Source organism: Pseudorasbora parva, chromosome 4, assembly GCF_024679245.1.
Source record: "Pseudorasbora parva isolate DD20220531a chromosome 4, ASM2467924v1, whole genome shotgun sequence".
Classification (NCBI taxonomy): domain Eukaryota; kingdom Metazoa; phylum Chordata; class Actinopteri; order Cypriniformes; family Gobionidae; genus Pseudorasbora; species Pseudorasbora parva.
Window position 1 is genome coordinate 33,301,872 of NC_090175.1, and position 15,663 is coordinate 33,317,534.

Sequence of the window (15,663 nt, forward strand, 5' to 3'; positions counted from 1 at the left end):
TTATTTTTTACCATTTCATTGCTAACATCAGCTATAAGGTTCCCAGATGAATGCAAGCTAATCTTAGTAAAGCAACTTTTATCAGTGCTATCGTTATTCTGTATATTGTACGACATCACTAGCGTAGCAAACAAATTATAATGCAATTAAAATATTAATCTCATGTTATCCGTCATAGAACACGGATTTATGTTATAAGGTAAACAATACTTTTTCATCATTGACGCGAGGAAAACTGTCCTAGACGTCGTTCTAGTGTTATTCACAGCACACCATGATATAATTAGCCAAGCAACAATAAAACTTCCAATATACACAAATAGGCTGAATTAATATTACCTGTGAGAAGAAAGCAGGCAACGTCGGCGTTCTTTTTAAAATCGTTGCTCCTCATGAGCTCTTTCCATCTTGGAAAGGCCACTCCAATATTTACTTTTGTCTTGTTGATTTGCCCGTTGCGTTGCCGTCTTAATTCTCTTTTCCGCTTCCTTGGCGACTCTGATACATATCCCGCAATGTTACTAGGTCCCCGAATTCGGTAATCAATTCTGGGACGTGGTTGCTTTCACACAGAAGGCGACCCGGCAATGTTCCGGGAATATTGCGGGTCCGACGTGCAGTGTGAAAGGGGCTTAAGAGTGATCCTCCATCATCATATAGCAGCCTCAACCAATCCTCCTCTTCACATTCGACACAGTGCCATCGAGTTTAAAAACGCGAAAAGCGAAGCTTGAATTTACGGGTATGTCCCTCTTTGGCAAATGTACTTTCAAGATGGAGGAGCAACATGGCGACCGCCATCCGAACCCTCTCCCGTATGTATTTTCGATGGTATATTATAAAATTACGAGAATACATTATTACTTGAAAGAAGTAAATATACATTAATGAGCACATATATTTTTGAAAGAACTAAGTGATTTTAGCTAAGAATAAACAAAAAAAGTTAAACGGTGTAGCTTTAAAGCAGACACCGTTTGTTCATTTGTGCCATTTTGAAAAAAATCTGATCACATTTGATTTTGATTTTATGCAGAAATGTGACAAATTCCAAAGACTTTAGATACTTTTTCATGCCACTGTAAATATTAAAACAATGTTGATTCAGTATTGATGTGTCAACGTCAATTACATTGAATTAACGTTACAAAGTGATGTTGCTTTAGCATCACTCTTAAACTGTCAGTTAATGCTGAAGCAAGCAATACTGATATTTTAACCACAAATCAATGATAATAATATTGATTCAAAATTACAAAGTGATTTTTTTTTTACTTTTGCACCTTCAGTTAATATTGAAATAATGTTGAGATTTCGACCATAAATCAACAGTAATAGCATTGATTCAACATTACAAAGTGATATTTTAACATCACTCTTGCACCTTCAGATAATGTTGAAGCAATGTTGTGTTTTCAACCACAAATCAATGATAATATCATTGATTCAATATTACAGAATATTCATTACAGAATATTGTTGATAAAAATATTCTGTAACATTTTTCTCAGTTACTGTTGAAACAATGTTGATATTTTAACAAAAATCTATTGTAATATCATTAAATCAACATTATGAACTGATGTTAGTTTAATATAATGTGTTTGCATCCAAATGTAATGTTGAATAAATGGTGAAATACAAATGGTAATGTAAAGGTAATGCTATAGAATCAACATTACAGTATAATTGATTCTACATCACTGATGTTGAATCAATATTGAAATGCACAAAAATGGTAACATTGCTGAATCAATGTTACATTAAGATGTTGATTCTACTATCCTAGAAATCTAGACGCACCCTAGCGGCAGCAAATTTAACCTGCCCGCGAGTGTCGTCTAGGAACTCTCAATACCCTTCTGAGCTGTATTCCTCTCAATCTGGATGGGCCAATCACATCGTGTATAGAGTCGGCAGGCGGGTCCATAACGACGACGGCCGAGTTGCGTTTGCGTGCTTCTAGTAAACACGGAAACTGGCGAACGGCGGCGGTCTTTCGAATCAGCTTTGACTGCGATTAATCTATCAACAATCTCTGTTTCACCTTCGTTGCTCTGGTTGGTGTAGCGCTATCCTATCGCGTGCAGAGGGAGTTTGATAGACAACCGTTTATCCCGCCCCTCGGATTGAGCCCTGTCTATGAAGAGTTTCTAGACCAAACATCTTGATGTGGGTCTGGCTTGTCAGGCTATGATTCTACATCACTGATGTTGAATTAACACTGAAATTATAAAACATAATCATTGGTATTGTTTGATCAATGTTACAATGTGAAGTTGATCCTAGATAACCTTTGTTGAAACGGAAAATACAACTGAAATGTAATTACAACATAAAACAATGTTGCCATCTGATATACCAAGTTAATGTTGAAACAATATTTCAACACTTCAATGGACCATTTCAAATTTGGAGAAAACCTTTTAAAATATAAATGACACCTTCTCAGACATAAATAATCATGTATTAATACATTAATTAATAGTTAATTCAACATGAACTCATGATTATTTAAAGGGGGGATTCCGTGTTTTTTTTTTTTTTTCTAGGCTTGGTTGTGTTTATGAGGCGCAGTATAACATGTCTTAATACTTCTTCTTTTTTTAAACGCTGTATTTTTCTTATATTTTATCTTTATTCCACACCGTTGTCTCAATTGTCCTTTGAACGGCTCGTTTGCTCCCTGCTTCTATGAAGTCCATCCCTCCCAAAAGCACAATGGTCTTAGATTGGTTAGATGGCCAAAATGTAGTTTCATGTATTTTTATTGGGTGAAGTGCCAAGCACAGGTTGTCCGTAAACACCACGTCACTTACCATTTCGGGCAGAAGTCATATCTGCGGTGACTAGCAAGGGTTTATGATGTCACCAACCCAGAAGAAGCTTGTTGTGGTCCAAACAAGCCATTTTTGTAGGCAATAAACTGCCACAACTTTAAAAGACAATATCTCCGTTTGCATTGAACTTTCTGTGCTGTAACTTTGCAGATACTGTTTATGCTCAAGCAGCAACATTACACACTAACTAAAGTTAAAAAAGAGCATCGCATGCAACCACCCCTTTAAGATATGAACTAATCATGAACAAATGAGGAGCTATCCTGAACTAAGACATGAGTCATTAGGATCCATGCATAAATAATAGCACCATTAATACATGTTAGTACATGTTTGATTATTACTGCATTAATTAACATGTATGGGTAAACTAAATCAAACAGGCTCCCTAAGAATAAATAATAAGTACTCTAACTTTGAATTAAACATGTGATTTAATACTGTCATAATTTAAACTGCACTGAAAAAAAGGAAAACACACATTGTCCAATTTACGTAATCTTAATATTTGCAATCTACGCAACAAAACTGTGTTTCTCTTCTAAACATGATTTATTTGCTTTCAATTAATGTAATTCTCTTAAATGTGCAATCTACTAGATTACATTATTTGGGGTTAATGTGAACCAGTCAAGTACTCGAACATGATTTTTGCTGAAACTGTAGTTTAAAAAAAGAAAAGAAAAAAAAGTAATCCAGTTTAATTGATTTTTTTTAGTGAGATGGTATTTTTTTACAACATTTACAAAACCTTTTACATTACAAGATTGTATTGGTTAGATGGTTTTTTCATCCATGGTATGCCCAAACTACCCCAAGCGCGTGCTCTACACTTCACCACAATGGTAACATCCAAAAACACTAACATAACATTTTTAAATACCAACATACAACATTAAAAATCTCTCCATTTTCTCATCTCGTTAGAAATGCATAAAATAGCACTTTATTTAAACATTTACTCTCCAAATTCAGCCCCATTTGCAAAGCATGATGGGAAGTGAAAGTCCTGTTTGTTGGGTTACTTGATTGAAACATGTTATTTCAAAATAAAAACATTTACATTTTACCAGAAACCTGATATAATGGTGTTAAATCAAGATGAATTGCTTAAATATAGTGAACAGCATCATAAGTTAATTTTTTTTGAGTGAATGTCTATGTGTTGATGCGTCGACGCTAATTATATTGAATTAACATTACAAAGTGATGTTGCTTTAGCATCACTCTTGCACCCTCAGTTAATGTTGAAACAATAATGATATTTTAACCACACATCAATGTTAATAATATTGATTAAACATTACAAAGTGATATTTTTTCAACATCGCTTTTGCACCCTTAGTTAATATTGAAATAATGTTGATGTTTCAACCATAAATCAACGATAATAGCATTGATTCAACAAAATCAAGTGATTTTTTTTTTTTAACAATCACTCTTGCACCCTCAGATAATGTTGAAACAATGTTGGGATTTCAACCTCAAATCAACGAGAATATCATTGATTCAACATTACAGAATATTTTTTCAACATCACTTTTGCACCCTCAGTTTCTGTTGAAACAATGTTAATATTTCAACAAAAAAAATCTATTGAAATATTGAATAAACATTATGAACTGATGTTAGTTCAATATCATGCATTTGCACCTGCATTAAATGTTGAATCAATGGTAAAATAAAAATGGATTTGACAAAAATATAAATGACCACCTCAGCAGTTGAGTCAATTTATTTTATTTAACAGTTTACCACAATCAGTATAAAATATATGAAAGATTCTTCTTTAAAAAAAAAAAAAGGGGGGGGGGGGGACACAATAGGACAAAAGCATTATAACCTTTAAAAATAAAATTAATTTCAGAAGTCTGTTGTCATTATAACTACAGGTGCTCCCGCAGTTCAGGTTTTAAAAATCTGGCTCATATCAGACGACTGCCATATTTCCTTTAGGTTCTCCGAAATCTGAAAAAGAAAACATGATATTACTGAAGAACAAGTCAATTCAGATTTAAGTCATACAGTCACATTTAAGAATGTTAATATACTTTGCATTTTAAATATCTGTGGAGGAGCTATGTGTCACAGACACGCCAGGCTCCCACGTCACAGACACCCCACGTTCACGCTCCCCTGAGTACTAATCACACACACCTGCACACCATCATCACCTCATCACCCACAGCACAAAAGCCACGCTCACACACACACACACACACACACACACACACACACACACACACACACACACACACACACACACACACACACACACACACACACACACACAAGTGTCCGGTCTCGTTTGCACAAGGTACTAACCTGCTCTGTTTACCTTAAGGACTCCCTCGAAGTGTGTTCCCTATCCCCAAGTCTGATTCCAAGTCTCCAGCGATCTCCAGTGTCCAGCGTGTGTGTGTTCCGTGTTCTCCATCGTTCCCTCCTGAGCCAACCCCAGTTCGTTATACTCTACTGGTGCCCTTGCTAAACTCTGTTAACCATCTCTTGTCTCCTTCAGTCTGTACTGTAACAGAAGACCGGACCAAGATAGCGGGCACCAGTATGAGCCACCCGGATCCCATACAAGAGCTGGTGGATGCCGTACGCCGAGAACTCACTGCCACTTCACCATCACCGGCACCGGCAGGCACTTCCGCATCCACCAGCACCACTTCTTCATCCCCTGTTTTCGCCAGTCCCATGGCCAAGCCGGCGTCCTTCTCTGAATCGGCAGAGGACTGCAACGGATTCCTCCTGCAATGCTCACTGGTCCTGGAGATGCAACCGCACCTTTATCCCTCGGATCGCGCCCGCGTGGTGTTCATCATCTGGCAACTGAGCGGTAAGGCCCTGCGCTGTGCGGAAACATTGTCCTCTCAAGATAATCCCATTGTACAATCATTGTCAAGTTTCCTCTCCCATTTCAAAGATGTATTCGGAAAGCCTGCGTGGGACGCTTCCGTGGGTGAGAAGTTATATCATCTCATGTCAGTAAATGAGTATGCTTTACAGTTCAGAACCCTGGCCGCCGCCACCGGGTGGAATGAACAGGCGCTTCTCACCACCTATCACCAAGGTCTGGATCCACGTGTGCGGTTGCATCTCGCTGCATACGAGGATACCATCGGGCTTGACTGCTTCATCCAACTTTCCATCCGCTTCGCCACTCATATGCAGGCGTGTCTGGAAGAACACCAGGACCAGTTCCCAAACCTGCCGTCCCTCTGCCTACCAGTATCCGTCAGCCCTCCAGAACCAGTCACTGAGCCCATGCAACTGGAGAATGCGTGATTGACCCCAGCGGAACGGAGGAGACGGAATGGACAGGATCTATGTCTGTATTGTGCGGCTTCCGATCACTTCATCGCCAAATGTCCCACGCGTCCACCTCGTCCTTTGGTGAGTGTGATCTACCCTTCCTCTTAGAAGAGTCAACTGTTAACCACCACTGTGAACCTCATTACTGCCGATGTTTCCCTATCAGTCTATGTCCTCCTCGACTCCGGTTCTGCTGGGAACTTCATATCCGGCGCCCTCTGCCGTCAGCTCTGTCTCCCGTCGACTCGCACTCCTTCCACCTACCAAGTCGAATCGATAACGGGCAAACCCCTCAGTCGGTGGAAGGTCAATCTCCTCGCCGGGCCCTTACAGCTCCAGACCGGCATACTCCACACGGAGGAAATCCATCTACTGGTTCTGGAGGATTCCACCGCTGACGTGATCCTAGGGCGCCCCTGGCTGGAGCAGCATAACCCCATCTCCTGGAAGTCCGGTGAGGTCCTAAAGTGGGGCCATCAATGCTTCTCCAGCTGTCTGTCTGCACTGCCTGTCCCTCCTCTGTTATCTTCTAGGAAGATTCCTGTCTGTGCTACTTCCATCGAGAGCCCCATCGATCAACGTTCGGTCAAGATTCCCTCCTGTTACGCCCCCTTTAGCGACGTGTTCTGCCCTCACCGGCTTCCAAGCTGCCTCCTCATCGGCCATGGGACTGTGCCATCGATCTGCTTTTGGGTGAGCCAGTGCCCAAGGGGAAAATCTATCCCCTATCTCTTCCGGAGGAGAAGGCCATGGAGGATTACATCCGGGAGGCACTCGACCAGGGCTACATCTGGCCATCGACGTCCCCTGCTGCATCAAGTTTCTTCTTTGTGGCCAAGAAGGACGGAGGCTTGCGGCCCTGCATCGACTACAAAACACTAAATAAAATCACTGTCAAGTTCAGTTATCCCCTTTCTCTCGTCCCAACAGCGCTGGAACATCTCCGTGGTGCCACTGTGTTCACCAAGTTGGACCTCCGCAGCGCATATAACCTCATCCGGATACGTGAGGGGGATGAGTGGAAGACAGCATTCGTGACCCCTACTGGCCACTATGAGTACCTTGTCATGCCCTATGGACTCGCCAACGCCCCCTCCGTATTCCAGGACTTCATTCACGAGGTGCTCCGGGAGTTCCTCCACAAGTCGGTCTTGGTGTATATTGATGACATCCTCATCTACTCCCAGAGCCTGGCCGAACATCGCCACCACATTGCGGAGGTCCTGAAACGCCTGTGGGAAATCCAGCTCTTCCTAAAAGCCGAGAAGTGTTCCTTCCACCAGCCCGCAGTGCAGTTCCTTGGCTACAACATCGACCGCAGTGGCATCCGGATGGACGAGGGGAAGGTGGATGCCATCAGGTCCTGGTCACTCCCTTGTACCATCAAAGAACTCCAACATTTCCTGGGTTTTGCACATTTCTACCGCCGCTTCACTAAGAATTACAGTATCATCTCCGGTCCACTCACCCATCTCCTGCGAAGCAAGCCCAAGTCTCTGTCCTGGACTGCAGCGGCCACACAAGCCTTAGAAGATCTAAAAGAAGCCTTCTGCACCGCTCCCCTCCTGGTACATCCGGATCCCGACCTCCCTTTCGTCGTGGAAGTGGATGCCTCCACCACCGGAGTGGGAGCGGTCCTGTCCCAGCAGCAGGGGACGCCCAGCAGCCTCCATCCATGCGCCTTCTTCTCCTGGAAGTTCAATCTGCGGAGGTCAACTATGACATCGGCAACCGGGAACTCCTCGCCATCAAACTTGCCCTAGAAGAGTGGAGGCATTGGTTGGAGGGAGTAAAACACCCATTTCTAGTCCTAACTGACCATAAAAACCTTGAGTATCTAAGGGATGCCAAGAGACTCAACCCTCGCAAGGCCAGATGGGCACTCTTTTTCACGAGGTTCAACTTCCAGATATTCCTACCGCCCTGGGTCCAAGAATGTAAAGGCCGACGCCCTCTCGCGCCTAAATGCCGCTGAAGAACCCCCTGAGAAACCCGAACCAGTCCTTCCAGAGAAAGTCTTCATGAGCCCCATCTCCTGGTCTGAAGAGACCCTTCCCTCCTCCAGTGCCTCCGCCGCCGCTCCGCCGGGTTGTCCCACACACCATCAGTACATTCCACAGGCACAGCGCACACCCTTAATTCACTCCGCTCATTCATCACTGGGCACTGGCCACCCAGGGATCAATGAAACCCTCTTGCTGCTATGAGACCGCTTCGGGTTGCCCAACATGGCAGCCGACGTCAGAAGGTACGTGAGAGGGTGCCGGGAGTGTGCCATCAGTAAGAGTCCCCGGCATCTCCCTGCCGGCAAACTCCATCACGGATCTGCCTTCGTCTGATGGCTTGACTTGCATCCTGGCGGTAGTGGATAGATTCTCCAAATCCTGTCGACTCATTCCCTTGAAAGGTCTGCTCACTGCACTCGAAACAGTGGAAATCATGTTCAACGTCATCTTCAGGTACTATGGAATCCCAGAAGATATCATGTCAGACCGAGGACCACAATTCATTTCCCGGGTATGGAAGGCCTTCCTGTCACTCCTAGGTGTGACCGTAAGTCTCTCGTCTGGATACCATCCGCAGACGAACGGGCAGACGGAAAGGAAGATCCAGGAGATTGGAAGATTCCTCCGTACCTTCTGTCACAGCCACCAGAACTCCTGGAACCAGTTTCTAGGATGGGCAGAGTACGCCCAAAACTCCCTGCGTCAACCCACCACCGGACTCACACCCTTCCAGTGCCTGCTAGGATACCAGCCCCCCTTGTTCCCATGGTCGGGGGAACCATCGGACGCCCCAGCGGTCGACTACTGGTTCCGGGAGAGAGAGAGGGTCTGAGATTCCGCACATCAGCACCTTCAGCGAGCTCTCCGCAGGCGTAAGATGGCAGCCGACCTTCGCCGAGCCACCACTCCCACCTTCCAGCCGGGACAGAAGGTATGGCTGTCTACTCGGGACATTCGCTTACGCCTGCCATGCAAGAAGCTCAGTCCCAGGTTCATTGGTCCCTACAAGATCGTGAAGCAGATCAAAGCAGATCAGCTCCAGCTCGAATCGCAAGTAAGTCTTTCCAAAATACTCTGTATTTGCTGTATTGCTTGGTGTATTAATTACCAGAATGAAGATACATTTCGATTTTGCACTTATTTCTTCTATTCATAACTTTATTCCGGGAGCTATTTACAATTGCACTTTAACCAGGGCAGTTTGAAGCGCGCTGTACGCAAATGTCAGCCGTTATCAAATAATAATTGTTGGCTTTTAGCACAGGTAGTGAGTGATAGTTTGGTTTCGATTTGAGTCATTGGCAGCCTGTTGCGTTGATTAATCTTTGGGATAATTATAAGGGCGGACTGTATATTTAAAGCCGAGCAGGTTAGCCGGTCATTAGGAGAAGGGCGTCAGTCAGTTTCAATTTCTCTTTCTCACACCCCTCGCCACACTGGCAGAGGTGGAGGCACAGGTTTTCTTATCACAAACAACTGGAAATACTCAACCCACACCTCTCTCTGTAATAACAACTAATTTGAATACCATGCTATTACAGTTACAGCTCCTGCTGAGAGAAGAGTGCACGTCGCACAGGCTTTCAACAGGGAGAACAACAGTTCCTGTCTTTAAATGATGTGTACAGCATCAAGCTTTTCTTGCGATCTCGCCGCCTCTTTATAAGTTACTACAGCACAGACGGTCATTTTCACACACGAGAAGTGTAAACACCATGGACGCGCATGCAGTTTGCCCGTGGTGATGAACAACAAATTTGCTGGTAAAGCAAAACGTATCGCAAAGCTAAATCATTAAAATAACGGCAATGTAAACAGCGCTTATTTTGCCAAACAATCAGCCACTAGTTGGAATCAGCTGATAATCATTGCTTTGATTCAATACTTCTCAGCTTGACGCTCACAAGCTCGGTCACAGCGTGACCATACTCTCGTTTGTGACTATGAATAGATGTGTGTGATCCATACAGTGTAATTAGGGGCAATTGAGCGTTCACGTTTCAAAAAAAAAAAAAAAAACTGAACGGGGCACTGTTGTGTGTTCTACTAGCTTGCAAAACTCTTTTTTTCAGAATGCTTCAGAGCACTTTGGATATTTATGCAAATCTTCTTATGAACAATTACAATATTTTATTAACATGATTTATATCATCATATGTTGTATACAGTTGTAAGGCTGTATTCCATGTCCCTCATATGAATTTTAATGAGTATCTTGCAATATAAGGCATATAGGCCTACATTTCAAAATAAGAGTCTCATCTTTTAGCCAAATCAAATTCCGATGCAGTATTGTCCTGTTTAACACCGTGAAGCTGCTTTGAAACAATCGTCATTGTAAAAGTGCTAAATAAATAAAGTTGATTGATCGATTGATTGATCTGGTTACACAACGTGTTTTCCCATTTGTCCATCTAATTTTTTCTCTCATTTTTCTCCCACAGGAGATCAGTTTTTCTGGCTAATTTTCTCCACCAGCAGTGCTGTTCCTCTGCTCCCAGAGGAATTACGTTTCTCTAACTAATTTTCTCCATTGCAGCAGCAGTGCTGTTTCCTCTGCTCCCGCAGGAGCTCAGTTTCTCTGAATAATTTTCTCCACTGCACCAGCAGTGCTGTTCCCTCTGCTCCCGCAGGAGCTCAGTTTCTCTGAATAATTTTCTCCACTGCACCAGAAGTGCTGTTCCCTCTGCTCCCGCAGGAGCTCAGTTTCTCTAACTAATTTTCTCCACTGCACCAGCAGTGCTGTTCCCTCTGCTCCCGTAGGAGCCCAGTTTTCTCTGGCTAACTCGTGTCTCAAGACACAACATAAAATCCAACAGTTCAAAACGTGAATTTCTAGCCCTGCTATGCCATTTAAACTTTGCAATGCACATCGTTCCGCAGGGTCGCCCCTTCATATCGCATCTCCTCTCGCTCGCATCCTCCGTCCACTCGCTAGAAGATCCCATCTCCATAACTCAAGCATGTCATGGCGAACTCAGGTTATGGTTAATATTTCTAATTCAATAGAACGGCTTCTCTATTTTTCTATAGCTATCTTGTTTCGTGCCCTCGTTTCGTTCACAGACACTACCCCCTCAATCGGTTCGGGGGATTTTATCAAGGTAGTTGGTTCGCTTCTCCATGGTCACCGGAGCTCAGGACATGTCACAGTCCTTAGCACTATTCAAGCTTTAACAGCTCATAGTACCAGCTTTCCCGTGGGAGAAATAATGGGCCACTAAAAGCATTTTTAGGGCATTGCAACAATGACACAATGGTGCATTGCATAAATTAAAGCCATTCCCATGCATTTGCTATGATGCCATTTTTAAGGTGCCTCGTTTGTGATCAATATTATAACATTATTATATCGTGAACATTTATAATATATTTAGTAACATATGTAACAACCATGTTGCTGACCCCCAACTCCAGTACCTCACTATTCGCAACTAATATTCCCGTAACCCACCCGCTAAAACCCCTCCTCAATGCATCGCTCGATGCCATCCTCCAAGCGGTGTCTCCTAGGACCCTCCAATCCTAGGCATTCCACATCTCCTACAACATGCCGTTCCCCGATTTTACTCTCCTTTTAATCACCTCGTTTATTTCCCACCTCAATACTAGGCCTCCAATAAAAGGCCTCCAAGTCGGGTCCATTAAAGGTTACCTGAGCGGCATTCAGTTTTCCACAAACTGATGTATGGCGCTCCTTTTCAGGAGATAAATAACTCTCAAACCACCCTCCTGATCAAGAGATTCAAAAATCTCAGCCCACCCGTCCAGACACCAGACAACACTAGACATCCTCAACAAATGTATCCAACACTCGATGCCATGTTTATCCTAGCCTTTTTTCGGGTTTCTCAGATGCTCAGAACTCGCTATCACTTCAAAATTCGACCCTAAAAGCCATCCCACCATCTCAGACTTATCAGTACTAGATGGAGAAACAATCTCCAATGGAGAAATTCCCAAGTGGCCGAAGCAATTAATCCCCCAGTCAAACACTCATGCTGTTCTTTCATGTTTTTCAGCGAGTCACCGGGAAGTTCCCACGCAGCACAAAAGAGAGTGGAATGTTTTCACACAGCACGAAAGATTGGAATGTTTCCACGCAGCTCAAAAGAGTGAAATGTTTCCACGAAGCGTGAAAGAGTGGAATGTTTCCACGAAGCGTGAAAGAGTGGAAAGTTTCCACGCAGCGCGAAAGAGTGGAATGTTTCCACACAGCGCGAAAGAGTGAAATGTCTCCACGCAGCGCGAAAGAGTTGAATGTTTCCACGCAGCACGAAAGAGTGGAATGTCTCCACGAAGCACGAAAGAGTGGAATGTTTCCACGCAACACAAAAGAGTGGAATGTTTCCACGCAGCATGAAAGAGTGGAAAGTTTCCACGAAGCGTGAAAGAGTGGAATGTTTCCACGCAGCGTGAAAGAGTGGAAAGTTTCCACGCAGCGTGAAAGAGTGGAATGTTTCCACGCAGCGCGAAAGAGTGGAATGTTTCCACGCAGCGCGAAAGAGTGGAATGTTTCCATGCAGCGCGAAAGAGTGAAATGTCTCCACGCAGCGCAAAAGAGTTGAATGTCTCCACGCAGCACGAAAGAGTGGAATGTTTCCACGCAACACAAAAGAGTGGAATGTTTCCACGCAGCAGGAAAGAGTGGAAAGTTTCGACGAAGCGTGAAAGAGTGGAATGTTTCCACGCAGCGTGAAAGAGTGGAAAGTTTCCACGCAGCGTGAAAGAGTTGAATGTCTCCACGCAGCGCGGAAGAGTGGAATGTCTCCACGAAGCGCGAAAGAGTGGAATGTTTCCACGCAGCGCGAAAGAGTGGAATGTCTCCACGCAGCGCGAAAGACTTGAATGTCTCCACGCAATATTTCCACGCAGCACGAAAGAGTGGAATGTTTCCACACAGCACGAAAGAGTGGAATGCTTCCACGCAGCGTGAAAGAGTGGAATGTTTCCAAGCAGCGCGAAAGAGTGGAATGTTTCCACGTAGCGTGAAAGAGTGGAAAGTTTCCACGCAGCGTGAAAGAGTGGAATGTTTCCACGCAGCGTGAAAGAGTGGAATGTTTCCACGCAGCGTGAAAGAGTGGAATGTTTCCACGCAGCGTGAAAGAGTGGAATGTTTCCACGCAGTGTGAAAGAGTGGAATGTTTCCATGCAGTGTGAAAGAGTGGAAAGTTTCTACGCAGCGTGAAAGAGTGGAAAGTTTCCACACAGTAAGGAAATGTTTTATTGTTGTTGTTTCTCTCATATTTCTCTTTCCCGTTTTTTCCTTCTTTTAGACAATCTACCAGCTACGCACACCAAACCAACTTCAGGGGCCTCCCTGTCAAGCAACCAGGCCCCTTTTCGAATGCCAGCCCGCCAAGCTCAGCTTTTTAGGGGCTAATTAGCCAGGCGGCTGTCCTATACTCTTAGCATTTTGGGGGGTACTCTGGGTTTGGGCCAAGTTCGAGCTCGAATCCCTCCCGCGGACAGCACGCCAAAAACGCATTTATATTACTCTATATAATTATATGTAAGTGTGAACTCGTGAAACATGTATTCTTGTCTGCGTTTATGGCTTTAACCAGCAGAAAGGAAATTAAGCCTTGTTTAGTCGCATAGAGGAATGTGTTTTAAAATTATTGACTAAATACCCAAATTCCATGCTTATATTTGGTGGAGATTTTAATGTGGCTTTAGATGGCAGTATAGACAGATGGCCTCCAAAACTCCCTGACAATTCTAGTTTATACTTGAAAATGTTTATGCAAAGATTTTCTTTGATTGATAGTTGGAGAGTATTGCATCCCTCTCAAAAGATGTTCACATGGTGCAATAATTTCCTTTCCCCGAATTGACATGTGACTCATCTCTAAAGAATTATGAAATACCTCTACTGATATTTTGCAATCACCATTTTCTGACTACAAGAGTATCTTTATAACTACCCATTTTCTTGCCTCTGATAATGTGCGCGGATTCTCCTCTTACTGGAAACTTAACAACTCCATTCTCTCTTACAGTGAAGTAGAAAATGAAATTAAGATAATTCACAAAAATTGGAGTAAAGCAAAAGAGGAGAATAGTTATAGCAGCAATTGGGAATTTACTAAATATGAAATGAGAAAATATCTTAGGAAATTTAGTATTTGGCAAAAAAGAAAAAGGCTGATGAAAATTCCATTATATGCAAAATCACCAATTTGTTATCTAAAAATGTGAAGGATTTACTTGATTGTGAAAAAGTAGAGTTGGTTGAATTACAGTGCAAACTGGATAACATATATAAATGTGGCATTCCGACGGGAGGGGTTATAGATTTAATTCCGCGACTACGCCACCCTGGAAATTCGCCAGGGACGATACCAAGTAAATTCACTTTTGTTAAGACACCACAGGTTCGTTATCTATATGGGTGAAGAGACGCAAGTCGCATGTATGAAAAAATACCACTTTATTGTATCAATATTGAATAAAAGACAACTTCAGAGCAGGAGTCGCCAATCTGCATCCGACACACACACACACAATACAAATAATAAAAAATGACCAGAAGCGGAGGTATCTGGAGGGTTGGGCCCACTGTCCAATTTAGAACGTTCCCGTGATACAATACACGCCCATACCACACGTGAAGATTGGATACAAGAAAACACACAGCACTAAGTGTGAACACCACACTATGGCAGCAGGACGTCACCCTCCAAAAAATCTTTTAGCTCCTGTAACAAAACAAAAACACAAAGAAAGAATCTGAACAGAAACCAAAAACAACAATACAAAATGAAACATTAACAATTGAAAATATCCCTAAATTAAATTAAAGACAAATTTGCGTTTCATGCAGGAGATCGTCACCCCAGCATCATCTATGCCGATCGTCCGTGAAGGAACTGATTCTCCTGCTAAAACAACAATTGGTTAGCTCACTAAATTGAAACGTTAGTCAAAAAGGTTAACCATACGTACCGAGTGATTGTCACGGAAAAGCATAGCTGTACAATTACTCACAGCACAAATCACCACGGCTCACCCTGCTACATAAACATAAAGCGGAATGGGCGTTTATTAGATCACGCAGAAAATGGATTGAAGAAGGTGAACAGAATTCTGCATATTTTTTTCAGATTGGAAAGACAACAAGCTAAAAATAACAAAATTCAAAAATTAGTATCGCAAAGTTCTGTGCCAAATTTTACAGTGATCTGTATACTTCTGAATTTTCCAAAGAACATATGGATGATTTTTTTAAATCAGTACCTAATGTAAACCAATTAAGTAATATAGATAGTAATTTTTGTGATGCCTATATCACATTGAAGGAGATAAAGGAGGCTATTAATAGTTTAAAAGCCAACAAATCGAAACCGGAACTGACGGAGTCAGCTCAGAATTTTATAAGTTATTTAGTCATAGTATAGCTCCATTCTTGTTAAAGGTTTATGAGGAAAGTATAGAAAAAACATTACTTCCAGCCACATTATGTCAAGGATTAATAACTCTTATCCCCAAATTAA